Source organism: Poecilia reticulata, unplaced genomic scaffold (genome assembly GCF_904066995.2).
Source record: "Poecilia reticulata unplaced genomic scaffold, P_reticulata-male-v2 Scaffold_66, whole genome shotgun sequence".
NCBI classification, from domain to species: domain Eukaryota; kingdom Metazoa; phylum Chordata; class Actinopteri; order Cyprinodontiformes; family Poeciliidae; genus Poecilia; species Poecilia reticulata.
The window spans coordinates 54,633-68,450 of record NW_027675164.1 but is presented as its reverse complement, the minus strand read 5'-3'; the positions used below and the strand labels follow the sequence as shown (position 1 = coordinate 68,450).

The following is a 13,818-nucleotide window of genomic DNA, read 5'->3' as shown; positions in this document are numbered from 1 at the left end:
TCACAGCTTTACTCAAGGTTCTTATGCTAAGACAAAAATCTACAAATTTATCCTGTGAATACTGGAACAAGAGACGTTATTGGCTTGCTGAAATGAAGACATAAGTTCAGTTACTTTTAACATCATTATTACATTTAAGTTTCACATAAACACAATAAAACATGACTACTGGTCAGAATTTAAAGTCTGGATGGGCATCTGATTCTGAAACAATCCTGTAAAATGACAGAACAATGACGATCTGACACATCTGCCACACTCATATGATGCCCTAAGAGTCGAGCAAACCAAATTGTCCAAAGGAAAAAAAAATCTTAGGATTAGATGTCAACAATAGGAGCTTCCTCCGCAATGAACTTCTTCCAATCAGCCATAGCCTTTTATATGTGGAAGTCTTGCCTCAGTTACGGACGGCGTTCTCAAGACATCTGTCAGCAGCACAGAGAGGAGTGGCCACACACACGGATGCTGAAAGGTGTAGTGGCTATGATGTCCTCCTTTCAGAAGATCAGGGCAGGCATGGTTCCAATGGCCAGTAGAAAGTTGGTTTCACGATCACAGCAGAGCTGAAAAGTGGTCTTGTTTGAAGTTGTTGGGTCATCTGCTAATTGGAGCACAGACAGAAAAACAATCACAAAACAAACCACGTTTTAGGGACTAATCAGTGTAATGATGAATCAGTATCATAAATTTCTTACCTCAAGAATGTGAAGGACGCCGTCACTTGCATTTCCCAAAGTTTCTTGTAGATGGTGCAATACGTGATTGGAGATGTGTCTGGCATAGGCTTCACCATGGCAACAGTTTGGTTTACTTGAAAAATAAAACAAGTCTTATTTTAGTTTATGTGCTCAATTACAATATTACATTAATTCAAGATGGCAAGAAAGTTATTTTAATTAAATCAAACAAGGACTACTTAAATTCACCAATCAAAAATAGTGTTTAAAATATCCTGGTAACAGTGTGGAATATCTAACCTTGTAGACTCATTGCATTTAAGTTTTTAAATTACAGCACATCAAACACCCTCAGTTAGTGAAATACTAGGCGGAATTACCCTTTAACCATTTCCCGAATCATAAGCTACGAATGAGAAGCCACCTTAGCTATGTTAAAAAACGGAAGCTACCATGAACCCGTGTTAATATTATTTTTAAGCCACAGCTATTGTGGTTAATAACTGTTCAAAGCTCATATTCACAAGAGCGGCTCTTTAACTGCGGATGAAAATTGGCATATCACGACATGCTAACTAGCTTCAGTTAGCTTATCTTAGAAAGACAGACAACTTTAAACTTACCTCTGAGTACAGCAGCTGTAGGGTCTATACACGTAAAAAAGTCCTCCATCTTCATCCATGTCCAACCGAGATTAGAGAATTTGCCAAAAGAAAATCTTATAAAAGTACAATAGATAAAAGCTTAGTTAGGCTGTTACAACTGAATTAACCGTTAATCAGGGCAGTTAAAAGATCTCTGGCGTTGCCGTTAGTGATGTGCGGATTGATACTGAAATATCGATTCTTCCGATACCAGAACTTAATTCTTTAAAATCTATTGTCAGATCCAAGGATCAATACTTTCAACACTTTAGTAATTTGAGATAATGTAGATTAACAAGAGCACGTTAGAAAGTAACTAAATTATTGAGATCTTGCCTAAATGAAACGTTGTTAATGGGAACTACTTTTTCTTCCGCCTGGTAAGTATGTAATGTGTAAGGACGTAATGCCCAAGCGCAGCGTGCTGCTGACGCTCACTCACTCAGAAATGAACATGTTGACAGGTTATAAAAAAAGTGACACGGAGCTATTTCAGCTGTCATTTTATAGTAGTTTTAATAATTAAACAAGGATGTGTTTAGTAGGGTTATTACTTTACTAATTTTCTTTTTTTTAGTTTGCAACTCGATTTTCACATGTTTTGTATATTTCAGCTGAATTAAAATAGTTTATAGTAAACGAGATTGTTCTCAATGTACTTCTGAGTTTAAAATGAGTGCATCAGAGTACATTGTGTTCTTTTTATGAAGCCAAGATATGGATTACATTTATTTTTTTATTTAATTAAGAAACAAATTAACTGTCTTTGCACAAAGTATGGGATCTGTATTGCCAATACCAGCTTAAATTTTGCTCAGTATTGGATCAGAAAGAAAATCTGTTGTATCGAACATTAATACTATCTCGCTGACATTTTGGGCGCTTTCCCATTTGGATTGTATGATGTCATAATTAAATCAAACAAGGACTACTTGTTATTGTTAGTTTGAACAATAAGATATTGTTCAAACTAATATTAATAACCTATAAAGTAAAAATTTGAAATATAAACCAAAAGTTAAAATATTTATCATGACATTGACCCAATCAATATTGTTGATTCTAATCTCATTGTGTGGAAAACCAGCCATTTCAAATCACACATCAATAGAAATTTCATGACATGTCAGTAAGAGGTCCCACATCTTGCATCAAGAAGATCAGATTAAGGTCCATAGCAGATGGAAACATGCCAAGAATTATCTTGATATATAAACTGATATTGTCTCTGAAATTGTTGTGTTAAATGTCAACCGTTTAAATATTAAATTATAATTTCCAGTACACTCTGCCAACTTATACAAGAATATAAATTCATGGGTTTTTTTTTTATTTTTTATTGACAAAAACACAAAGGATTCCATTTGGACATAGTCTGTTTTAATTATCTGAAGACATTTCATTAAGTATGTGATTTCGCTTTATGTGCTTGAAATAAGACATTTTTACTCATATAAAATAAGTTCTAGACTTGAAGTTTGATTGGTAAATATTGATATTCTAGATTCTAGGACATATTTACTCATAATAAGTAATATTTTCTTAATATTAAGCTTTTATATCTTACTGAGATAATTAAGTACAAAACACTTAAAATAAGAAAATATTCTAACATAAATCCCTCTTGGTGAGAAAAATTATCTTGTCAGAAAGAAAACAAGAAAAATCTCCTTAATTTAAGATATTTAATCTTACTAAGATTTCAGTTTTTGCAGTGTGTTCATTTGAATTTCATAGATAGTGGAGACCCTGGAAGAGTTTTATGAGAGGAAAAATATATTTTCACTTAAAGCAGGAACAAAGTCATGAATCAGAAAAAGCTGTAGAGTTTTAATAAAACTGCAGATTAAGATTAAATCCTCTAGAGGGCGCCACATCTCCACCTCTGGACTGATTCCAACAGGAACAACTGGAAAAAACCAAGAAACGGTTCAGAGAGAAAAACTCACTGAGTAAACGCCCTGAGGATGAACTCTGACTCCTGCCTTTGTCTCCGACTATGGAGGAATTCAAAGGTGCTAAACTCATGAATTAAGAGACGATACACAAAACTCCATTCTCTCCGGCTCACTGACAACCAGGAAGACATTTAATGCACATCTGTGGAATCACATATTACATTTTCATCATCTCATTTTCAAAGTCTCAGAATCCAAAATGTCTTCCCTTCTGTTTCTGGCTTCGAGCATTTATACCGTTTTCAGTCTGCTATTGTGTATTGGAAACCGTCTGACCAATGGCGTTCTGAATCTTGCTTCTGGCTCTGTTTTACATTGAGTGTGTGTTGGAAGTTCCGAGAATTCTGGGCCGACCTCGTGGAAGTTAAATCTGCTCCCTCAGAGACAATAGTCAATTTGTTAGTTCTTATCTGTCCAAACAGAGACTCTGGGTGCGTTCACACTGCAGCCTGAAGTGACCCAATTCCAATTTTTTGCCAATTCCGATTTTTTTTGCCGGGGCCGTTCACACTGCCAGTAAATGCGACCTGTATGCGTTCTGCAGTGTGAACGGGCAAATGACCTGAAAGTGTGCCGCATGCGCAGTAGAGGGCGCAATGACTATCTGTGATGTGAAGTGAATCAAACAAAAATTTATTCACTCTTCAAATTCACTTTGTTTAGTCAAAAAGTTGTTTCTCCGGTCATTAATTATGTTATACTGCTGTTGACCGTTTGTCTTAACCATAGCAACCAAGTGACGCCTCGTCCCCTTTTTCTGTTGCTGTCTTTTACTGCGATATGTATTATGGTCAGATCTGTGATGTATATATACGTATTGTAGTTATAAAATGTATTTTAAGCAAATGTATTTATATACCGGGTGTAATGGACAAATATTGCGATGTTTTGTATTTAACCTATAATGTGTATTTTGAATTTTACAAATTTTAACTGCTCCTCCGGAACCATGTATTTTATGTAATGTGAAGGGGCAGAAGCTGGTGAAATAACCAACTTAATTTCCTCTCTTGTTAGAATAAATACGTTGAACCTGAGTGCATCTGTCGTAAGGTTGACCTGAGACGAACATAAAACATAGAAATGGATGGAAACATGGATGGAAATGGAACATATTTAGCGATCTTCCAATTATTGTCCAACCGCAGGCATCTTAATAACATACTCCTCTTAAGAAGATCGAAAAGAAAGAGAGCCAGAATTTTGGCCATGGCATTTTGTGGGGCAGTGGCAGCTACATCGGTTCAGCGCAATGTGTGGACTCGGACTCGAAGTCAGGAGTGGTGGGAAACAGAAGTAATTGGCTTTGACGACATCAATTTCATTCAAAATTTTAGAGTGTCAAGAGAAACATTTATGTACATATGTGAGTGTCTCTCTTTGACACTCACACGTGCAGCCACACAACTTCGGCAACCCATGCCAGTGGGAAAAAGGGTTGCAGTGGGACTGTATTGGCTTGCAACAGGTGCGTGCTATCGCACTATAAGCAACCTTTTCGGTATTGCGAGGTCCACCGTCTGTTCCATAGTCCACGAATTCTGCAAAGCAGTTCGTCATGTACTCATGCCGGAGTACATTAAAATGCCCCATGGAGCTGCTCTGCAGGAGGTGATCGCAGGCTTCAAAGAGAGATGGGGATTCCCGCAGTGCGGAGGAGCGATCGATGGCACCCATATCCCCATAGTTGCTCCCGAGACGAATCCCGGTGATTATTTCAACCGCAAGGGATGGCACTCAGTCATTCTACAGGGAATAGTGGATCATTGTCTTTGGTAATAAATATTGATATTTGCTAATTTTAAAAATATTTAGTTTATAAACTAAAAAATGTCTTCCAACAGCTTTTCCCACCAGTAAGTATTTGGTATTGTGTTAGTAATAGAAGTTAGTTATAGTGATAGAAAATTTTGATTTTTTTCAAAAAAATTTTTATTTTTGTTTACTGTAAAATTTTAGAATACTGAAGAGATAATGGGTGTTCGAGTGCCAATAACGCTGCTAGGTGATCCAGCCTACCCCCTTCGAAGATGGTTGTTGAAAGGACATGCAGATACCGGAACTTTAACAACAGATCAACGCTACTTCAATGAGCGCCACAGCAGAGCAAGGATGGTTGTAGAATGTGCATTTGGCAAACTCAAGAGTCGATGGAGATGTCTAAGCAAACGGCTTGATGTGGAGATCTCTGCTGTCAACACTGTCATCAGTGCATGTTGCACACTTCATAATATTTGTGAATTACACAGTGAGACCTACTTAGAATCTGCACCTGTCCTTCCCTTCGAAAGATTAGCAGAAGGAGGTTCTTTACCTGATATACAACCTGCAAGAGTCAGAGAAGCCCTCACTGAATTTTTTAGTAGGCAGCGTTGAATTAATAGCTGTATTTGTTGTTCAAGTGTTTTAACATGTTATCACATTTTTATTCACAAAGTTCAACTGTTTAGCATGTTATCATATTTTTATTTATAGTGTTTTAAGTGTTTTACATGTAACCACATCGTTGTTAAATAACAATATTACATTTTCAATAATCTTATTTCTTTTTCATAGAAGAAAAACCTGTGCCTCTGAGTATAAATTCTGAACCACCTTTTTAAAAAAAAATAAAAATCATAAATATTTTTAAAATTTGTTTTTGAAAACAGAACAAAATATTTTACAAATATTGCTCATCTCAAAATTGCATTGCAACTGAGTAGCATTCAGTGAAAGTGCCTGCTTCAAAACAAATGTTCGTACTGTTCAAAAATACTTCAAGTTGGTTTAAATTTCATCCTCATCTTGAAACTGAAAGGGTGGAGAATAAGCTCGCATATCAGCTGGTGTCTGGAAAAAGGGCTGAGGGAGATTTTGAGCATGTGGATGAGCGTTGTTGAAGGGCAGTGGTGAACTTAAGTCTTGAAGATAGGACACAGCAATGGTGGGAGATGGTGCAGAAGTCATAGGAAACGGTGAGGAATGGTGAGCAGGATGCTGTCCTGGGCTGTAAGGCTGTGAGGGCGGCATTGGAGTATGGTAAAATGGTTGCTGTGGAAGGTGGTTTGATCTCTCCAAGAACTGTGATAACATCGTGAGCATTTTCAATTCATGCTCATGCTGAGCTGCTTGCATCTTCAACAAAAGATCGGCATCTTCACTTTTGAGGGCAGTACTGATCTTGTCAGCAAAACCCTCAAGAGTAGCCTCCAGCTTTGATTTTCTTTTTCTGTTCTTGGCAGAAGTAGCTGTATTAAGAGAAAGATCAGATAAACCATTACATGTTATCTTTTTTAATTACAGTTAGAAAACTTTAAAACTGCAAACAATTCAAACTATATTTATGGTAATACAAAATATATTTTAAGCACCCTTAACAAAATATTTCCTCAGTTTAGTTAGTAGAAGGTTTGTTTATAATTGGACAAAATAAATGGTGTCTTACAGCCAGTGGATGTGGAAGATGTACCGCTATTAAAGGCTGTATCTTCACTTCTTGTTGAAGAACTTTCCTCTGAGGTAGAGGCAGGTGTCCCATCACCTTTATAAACATAATATGTAAATACACATGAGATCATGATATGTAAAAAATGAATATATGTTACACCCTAGAAGTATTTAAATTATTATAGGTTATGGATAAAACAATCTTTTATTCATTTATTTAATATATCTTATTTGTCTTATTAATGTGATTGTTTAAGACATTCTGCCTAGTCTTTATTCAGGCACAGAAGTTTTACAGAATCTGAGCTGCGTGTTGCATCACTGTTTTTAAAAGATAAATAGCGTAAGTTGTAAAGTTGTAACCAGAAGAAGAAAGTTTGTAACAATTTTATTCTGTGAGTTAATACCCGGCTGCTTCAAACAGAAACATTCCAAAGGATAAAGCCCGGGGTAAATAAAATAGCAAAAACTGAAGTAGCATTCCTGTTTTTTCATGAGTGCAATATAGTCCTCTGTGTAAATATCTCACCTGAATCGGCGCTAGCGCTGCTAGCTGGACCAGCTGTATTAGCTGCAGGACTTGGGCTCATCTCCTCCTGCTCCTCTTCGGCACAGCAGCTATCCAGCAGGTCCGAAGGTTGAACGCTGGGCTTGTCTCCTAAAATGCGGTCCAAGTCGTTGTAAAATGGACAAGTAACACGTCCACTGCCGCTTCTTTTGTTTGAGTCTTTAGCCTCCTTATATTTTTTATGGAGGCTCTTCATTTTTCTTTGGCATTGGAGCCAGGAACGTCTATACCCACGCACGGTCATTTCTTGTGAAATGCTAGTGAAAACCGCCCGGTTCCAATAAGATCCCTCCAGTTTGGACTGGATAGACCTATCCCCCCATATATTTATTAGGTCAGATACCTCGCTTTCTCTCCACTGACTGCTTTCCGCATTATCATCCGCCATGGTTGTCATGCATACCAGGGTTGCCATGGTTGTTTTGTTTCTTCCTGCACTCAGAATAGTGGCGTTTGTCCTGGAAGTTAGGTCGCATTTGAATCGGATACGTATCGGATATGGGTCGCATTCTAAATAGAATCCGACCTGTGCTGTTCACACTTCCATGAAAAGATCGGATACAGGTCGCATTACGTCAAAAAAATCGGAATTGGGTCACATCAGGCTGCAGTGTGAACGCACCCTCTGGCTGAGTCCCTTGCCTGCCAGGAATGTCTCGTACAACACCTTATTTGGTGTTGAACCAGCACAACATAACACATTCCTTTTCAGTAAAACATATCTTAATGTGAATTAACACAACTTTTAACTATTAACATAATCGTATTCCTCAACATTTTCAATGGAGTAGGTGGGTGTGGAGGCACTTGAAAAAACATGCTTTATCTGTGGCATTTATTAAAATGGCACATTACTGATGTATTAATATTAAATACCATAGTTACACTTAATAATATTGTATTAGCCTCTAGGTAATGCATTTAGCAAGTACTTTTACTTTAACTTGGAGTTCATTTTTGTCTGTGTATTTGTACTTTTACTTAAGTAAATTTTTTGAGTACTTTCTCCACCACTGCTGGGAGGGTAGAGTTTCTTCTTGGCCTCGGCAGCCAGGGAGCCGATCTCGTTCAGCAGGACGCTGGTGGCCATGGTGCCCGGCCATAGCCAACAGCACGGCCGTGCTGCAGCGTGAGATCAGACGCCTGAAGGAGCCCAACATTTTTCCTTCAGAAAAGTACCTCAAGTACGGATCAGTAGAATAAGAGCTAGAAATGCCGAGAAAGATTGAAACTGATGAAAGAAATGGCAAAAAGGCACAAAAGAAATAGGTAAGGTCTGGAAATTATGCAAATTAGCTGAAATGAATAACTGAATTGTTTTGTGAACGCATGCAGGGTCACTCCTGTAACTATTGCAGACTTTATTTAATTGACTTTATTATTTAATATAATAAAGTAATTCTTAAAGTCTTTCTTTTGTAGAAGGAAGCTGCAACTGGTTGTTTATCTAAACATGATCATGAATAATACATTGTTTTCTATGTTCATTCCTCTCAGTAAGAACAACGGGTTTAGCTCAATCTTAAAAAAAACATCCCACGTTATTTAGTAGAATTCACCAAACTGGTCGCCAAAATCTGCTCTTAAGTAAAAACTGGCTGGATGTTTGTCGTCCTATTTGCTACAAATTGAGTCAACGTGAAAAGATAATTGATCAAAGATCAGCACTTTGTGTTGTACTTACCTTTTTTAAACCATATCTTTTATATAAAGACAGTAAAAAAATTTTGAACCATTATTTATAAATGTTTTAAAACTCTATTCTTGAGCCCACAAAATTACTTCAAGGGCCACAAATGGCCCCCAGACCACATTTTGGCCACCATTGGATTTATGGAAACTTCATAATTGCTGCTTTGATCATCAGATTTGGCTTGTTCTTAGAAACTTAATTCCACCCCACCCTCTCTTTTGGCTGACGCTTTCTGATTGGTCCACACCCCTTTGGATGGAGCAATCACCCATTTGGGTTGGTGGAGGTTAAGGTGTGGATCATGTGGTTAGGTATGCAGTCTCTCTGTATACCTGCTAACTACATTAGTTTAACTTTCTATTTGAAACTATACATTTAAATCTGTTCTGAGTCATCTGCGGTTTATTAGAACAACATAATTTGCATATTGCCATCTTCTTAAAATGATCAATCATATTTTGCCAAGTGTTTTTTGTTTCATTTTAAATGTAAGTCAGCAAAGTCACTGACAAAAAACCCTAAAGAAACAAACAAAAACAGGTGGTGCTTTTCTTTTTTTTTTCAAAATCACTTTAGGCCAAAAAGGACTAATTATTCAGATATTCTTCTTGTGCATGCATGAGCTTTCTCGGGGTACTCTACTTCCTCTCAGTTCAAAAACGTCCATGTTGGTCTTGGCTAAATGGTAAAAATGACACTTTGATCATTTTCTTGCACATTGACCTGGGGATGTTTGCATCACATGTCTGTTTGTTAACCTTGTAAGCTGAAGATTTCTCAAATTTCTGGTAATTAGACCATTAAGAACCAGTTGCTGTTGTCTGAACCACATTGATCTCCACAAATGAAATGCTCAGCGTTAGACCTTATCCTGTTCTGCAACCCTAATTCCACATTGCCCACATTATGTTTTTTTCTTTTCTTGGCTTTACTGTAAATGAACATGACACAGTAAAATAGATAAATTCAGATAAATTCCAGTTATCTGTTCCCAGATTTACACTTATTTACAATCGGATTCAGTATATAGGAGGTCACAGCTAATCTTGACTCTGATTCGGTGTCTAGGAGACTGTTTCTAAAAATAGAGGAGCGGCGTGAGAATCAGACTGTGTTGAGATGCTTATCAAGGTCAAGTACAATCACATGCTTTCACATATTACATTCTTATATTTTCACACAAAGACCTTTGTATTTGTAACAGATACAGAAACTGAACCATCTTCAGACTCCCATCTTCAAGGAAATATAAACTTAGTTGACGTAAAACATTGGATGACCACTGGGCGTGTTCTTAGAGTATAAGCAACGAATCATCCCGTTTGTGATCAAATGCTGTATAGACTCGGTCATCTGTGAGGGTAAGTGTCTCCTTTTTTTAGCGCTAAAAAATTTAAAAAGGTAAGTCTGATTGCTTTGTGTTTGATTTGTGGCTGATTTTCTGCTCCGTGTGTTGGCACATTTTTGGTCCATCGATGTTGAAGTAGTCCCTTTCAACAATGGTGTCTAGGAGACTGTTTCTAAAAATAGAGGAGCAGCGTGAGGACCAGACTGCTTCTGTTAATCAGAGGGGGAGGAAAAAAAAAAAACCCAATCCAATATTTTTTATATGAGCCAATCATGTCAGACCCAACTTTCACCCACAGCGTTTATATCTTAAAGTTTGCAGTGCAGACTGGAGGACACATACTGATTCAGTCAGTGGTGATATTATTATTAATATTAATAGATCAGTGGAGGGACAATTGTTGCCAAGACCAAAGCCCCTCTTGGCTGATGGATAAAGAATCTTTCTGGACAGAAGTTCATAAGGTCAACAAAATGTTAAAGAGAGACAGAAAATGGATATGGGGAGAATGGACCTTACCACAGGGTCTGCGTTTCATTGGCTAATGCCCATTTTACGTCACTGCGCAGCTATCACGTGCCCTACCGTCTCACAAACTCATGTTAATGTACATTGTGGGCTACCAGACCGACAAAGTTTTTGCGTCAGGACTCGGGAAAAAAAATGATTCTCTGTCAGTGGGGTATCTGTACAGGCGATGTCAGGTATCCTGATCGTGTTTGTGGAACTAAAATTCACAGATTTCCAAAATCTTAAACGGAAAACCTTGCTTGGATTAAAGTTTTTGCACGACCGCATTTGCAGCTCAACCGTTGTAGGATCAATAAGAACAAAGGATTGTCTGCTGGCGTAAGTATTATTGCTTTGCTTTCTTTGTGTTTAGTGAATGAAAAGAAGAGTCAATAATAAACACATCCATTATAAAAACCTTTTAGCCAAGTACAGCATAATGGCAGTACCAATACAACTTCTACATCCTGAAGCCTGTCTGTTACAGCCTTACGTTAGCAGAACAGATCAATATGCAATGTGTACCGTATCTGACATACATTAAAGATTTTATTTCACCTGACAAGGCTTTTTACTAAACTGTAATCGTGTTAGCCACGCTAGCACCGAGTATCAGGCCTAGGCACACTGAAACATTTGCAAACAACAGAAATCAGTCAATTCAAAAGTAACCCTCTAAACCAGTGTTTCTCAACCTTTTTCGGGCCAGCGCCCCCCTAGCCTTTATCCATGTCCCTCACCGCCCCCCACCAAAGAATTTGTAGGCTACTTTGCACTGACAATTATTCGGCGAACCGATTATGTTCCCTGTACATTTCAGCGCCTTACGCTCCTTCACCTCGCGCACATAACGGGGTAAATATAGTGAGTTCTGCCCTAAACGTATCTGCGTCTGGAGGAGGTTTGGGGGAGGCGAGCGTATGTTTCTACGCTCCTTAGTGGGGGGCGCCGATTTATGTTTTCGCATCCACCTGAATAATGTGTAGTCGCGCCCCTACCTATGACATTTCAACAATATTATTTTACCTTTTATCTGGAAATAGTGTCTGTTTATTCTTGCCATACAGTCTCTGTATTAATTATTGCTCTAAAGGTCTTGTCATACCAGTTTATTCCTCCGTATTTACTTTAGTTTCTTAGTTTATTATAGAATTTGTTCTTCATTCATTTCCATTTAGTTTCCTTTGATTAGTTTTATCCTCTCTTGGTTTATTGCTATGTCCACTTTAGTTTCTTTCCTGTTGCTACATTTATTTTATAATTATTGACCATCAGTAATTTTCACTCATCACCTGCTGCGACGCCTAATCGTCCACATCATGTGTTGATTTTCACTGTTCAGCGTCGGATTCTCTGTTTTTATGCCATAATTCACATCTAGTTGGTCGCTCCGTTTTGCCCGCTTCTCCTGTTTCAGAATTTTGTGCAATGTGCGCATAGTTTTTTTTTTAACTCCCTAAGGTGCAGGGCGGTCGGGAAGCATATTGATGGGGAAAAGGCAGACCGACATAAACCTTTAAAACAACAGAAACAATTTCTGCATTCTGATTATTGAAATTTAAAGTGCTGTGTTGTTCTATCACCCCCGTTTCATACCGGACCACTTACAGCACCGTGTTAACGCTATAAAATGAACGCTCTCTATCGTGGTATCACCCATGGAGGGATTTCTTTTTTCTTTATTTAAATGGGTTCATTTTTCAGAGGGATAAACAGAGAGAGTATTGTGATTTTAGTAATTATATGTTTATAAGAGCGATTTTCTGTTGTCCTTCCATGGCGGCTTTCAAACGGAAATAAAACAATTTTAATATAAATTTCTGCTTTGACATGATCACAGAACTGCCAGAACATGTAGCCTACATAAATACCAGACAAAGTGAATCACAGCAGCGTCATCAGCCGGTGTAACGCTGAACTGATGCGGAGCGGAGCTGCGCCATGAAGCTACAAACACTGAACAGAAGAGCTGCCATCGATACAGTTGCAGTCAGGCATGATTTAATGTGACTGCATTGCTCACAAGCAAAGCCTCGTGGGACTTAGTTTCTATGTCTAAACATGGCATATTTCCTTTCAACTGACTCTTTACACAGTATTTCTGAATCGATTAGTGTTGGATTTCTGCCGGATTTTCAAAAAATATCAGCCACAACAATGGACAAGGGAACAAAGAAGTTCATATCATCTTGTTTGGAGACATCAAGGTGTTTGAGCCACGGGATGCCTCCAACATTGTGCGCGTCACAGCTAAATGCTACCGATCGATGAGAAAAACAGCAGATTCTCACACCCTCAGCATAAATATAGCTGTGGACAAGATCAATGATGCCTACTGTTCTTGTAAGGTAAGTCGGGCATTCATGGTTTAGAGTAGCGGTTCTCAACTTGGGCGGTACCGCCCCGAGGGGCGTTCTGAGGACGGCAGGGGCGCTGGCGGACAATTTTACAAATGGGGCTCTGGGATGCCTTTGGGGGCGTTTGGTCGAAGGTAAAATTACACCTTAAATGCACAACAACACCAGTTTAGACTTTGAGCAACTTGGTAAAATTGTATTGTGTAACGTAGGACTGTCGAGGGGCGTTTCTGGGCGGAGCTTGGTAAGGTCCATTATGTGACCTGAGAACTTGGCAGGACATAAAAGTTAAAACTCAACTGCTCAGAGTAGTTTGCAAAGTTTTTGTTTGTTTTACTAACTAAGCATTCTCTTGTTTGGTAAGAAAAGTGTGTTGTGATCATAACCAGCTTCTAATAGCTTCTGTCAATTTAAACACAAATTTGACACATGTACTCACTTAACAATTGTGTTCAAAGAAACTCTAGATTGAAAATGTTCTTAAACATATCAGCTAATGGAGGCACTCTGTCAGAAACGAAGAGGGTTACATACCTGGATAAAAGCTGCTGCCTTCAGAGTGAAGGTTGCTAAAAATCAGATTTTGAGTTACCTCTGTCATTGGCTCCGCCCCCCGCCCTTTCCAAACTCT

The 13,818-nt window shown here is 38.2% G+C and overlaps 1 long non-coding RNA gene across 1 annotated transcript; it reads right to left on the bottom strand.

Annotated features, from left to right (window-relative positions):
- Positions 1–61: 61 nt before the first annotated feature.
- On the bottom strand, positions 62–2,046 carry LOC145550514 (uncharacterized). The gene is made up of 3 exons (XR_014086404.1): positions 1,304–2,046; positions 699–813; positions 62–604 (listed from the first exon to the last, which is right to left on the bottom strand). It is a non-coding gene; the product is annotated as an uncharacterized LOC145550514 (long non-coding RNA).
- Positions 2,047–13,818: the final 11,772 nt, after the last annotated feature.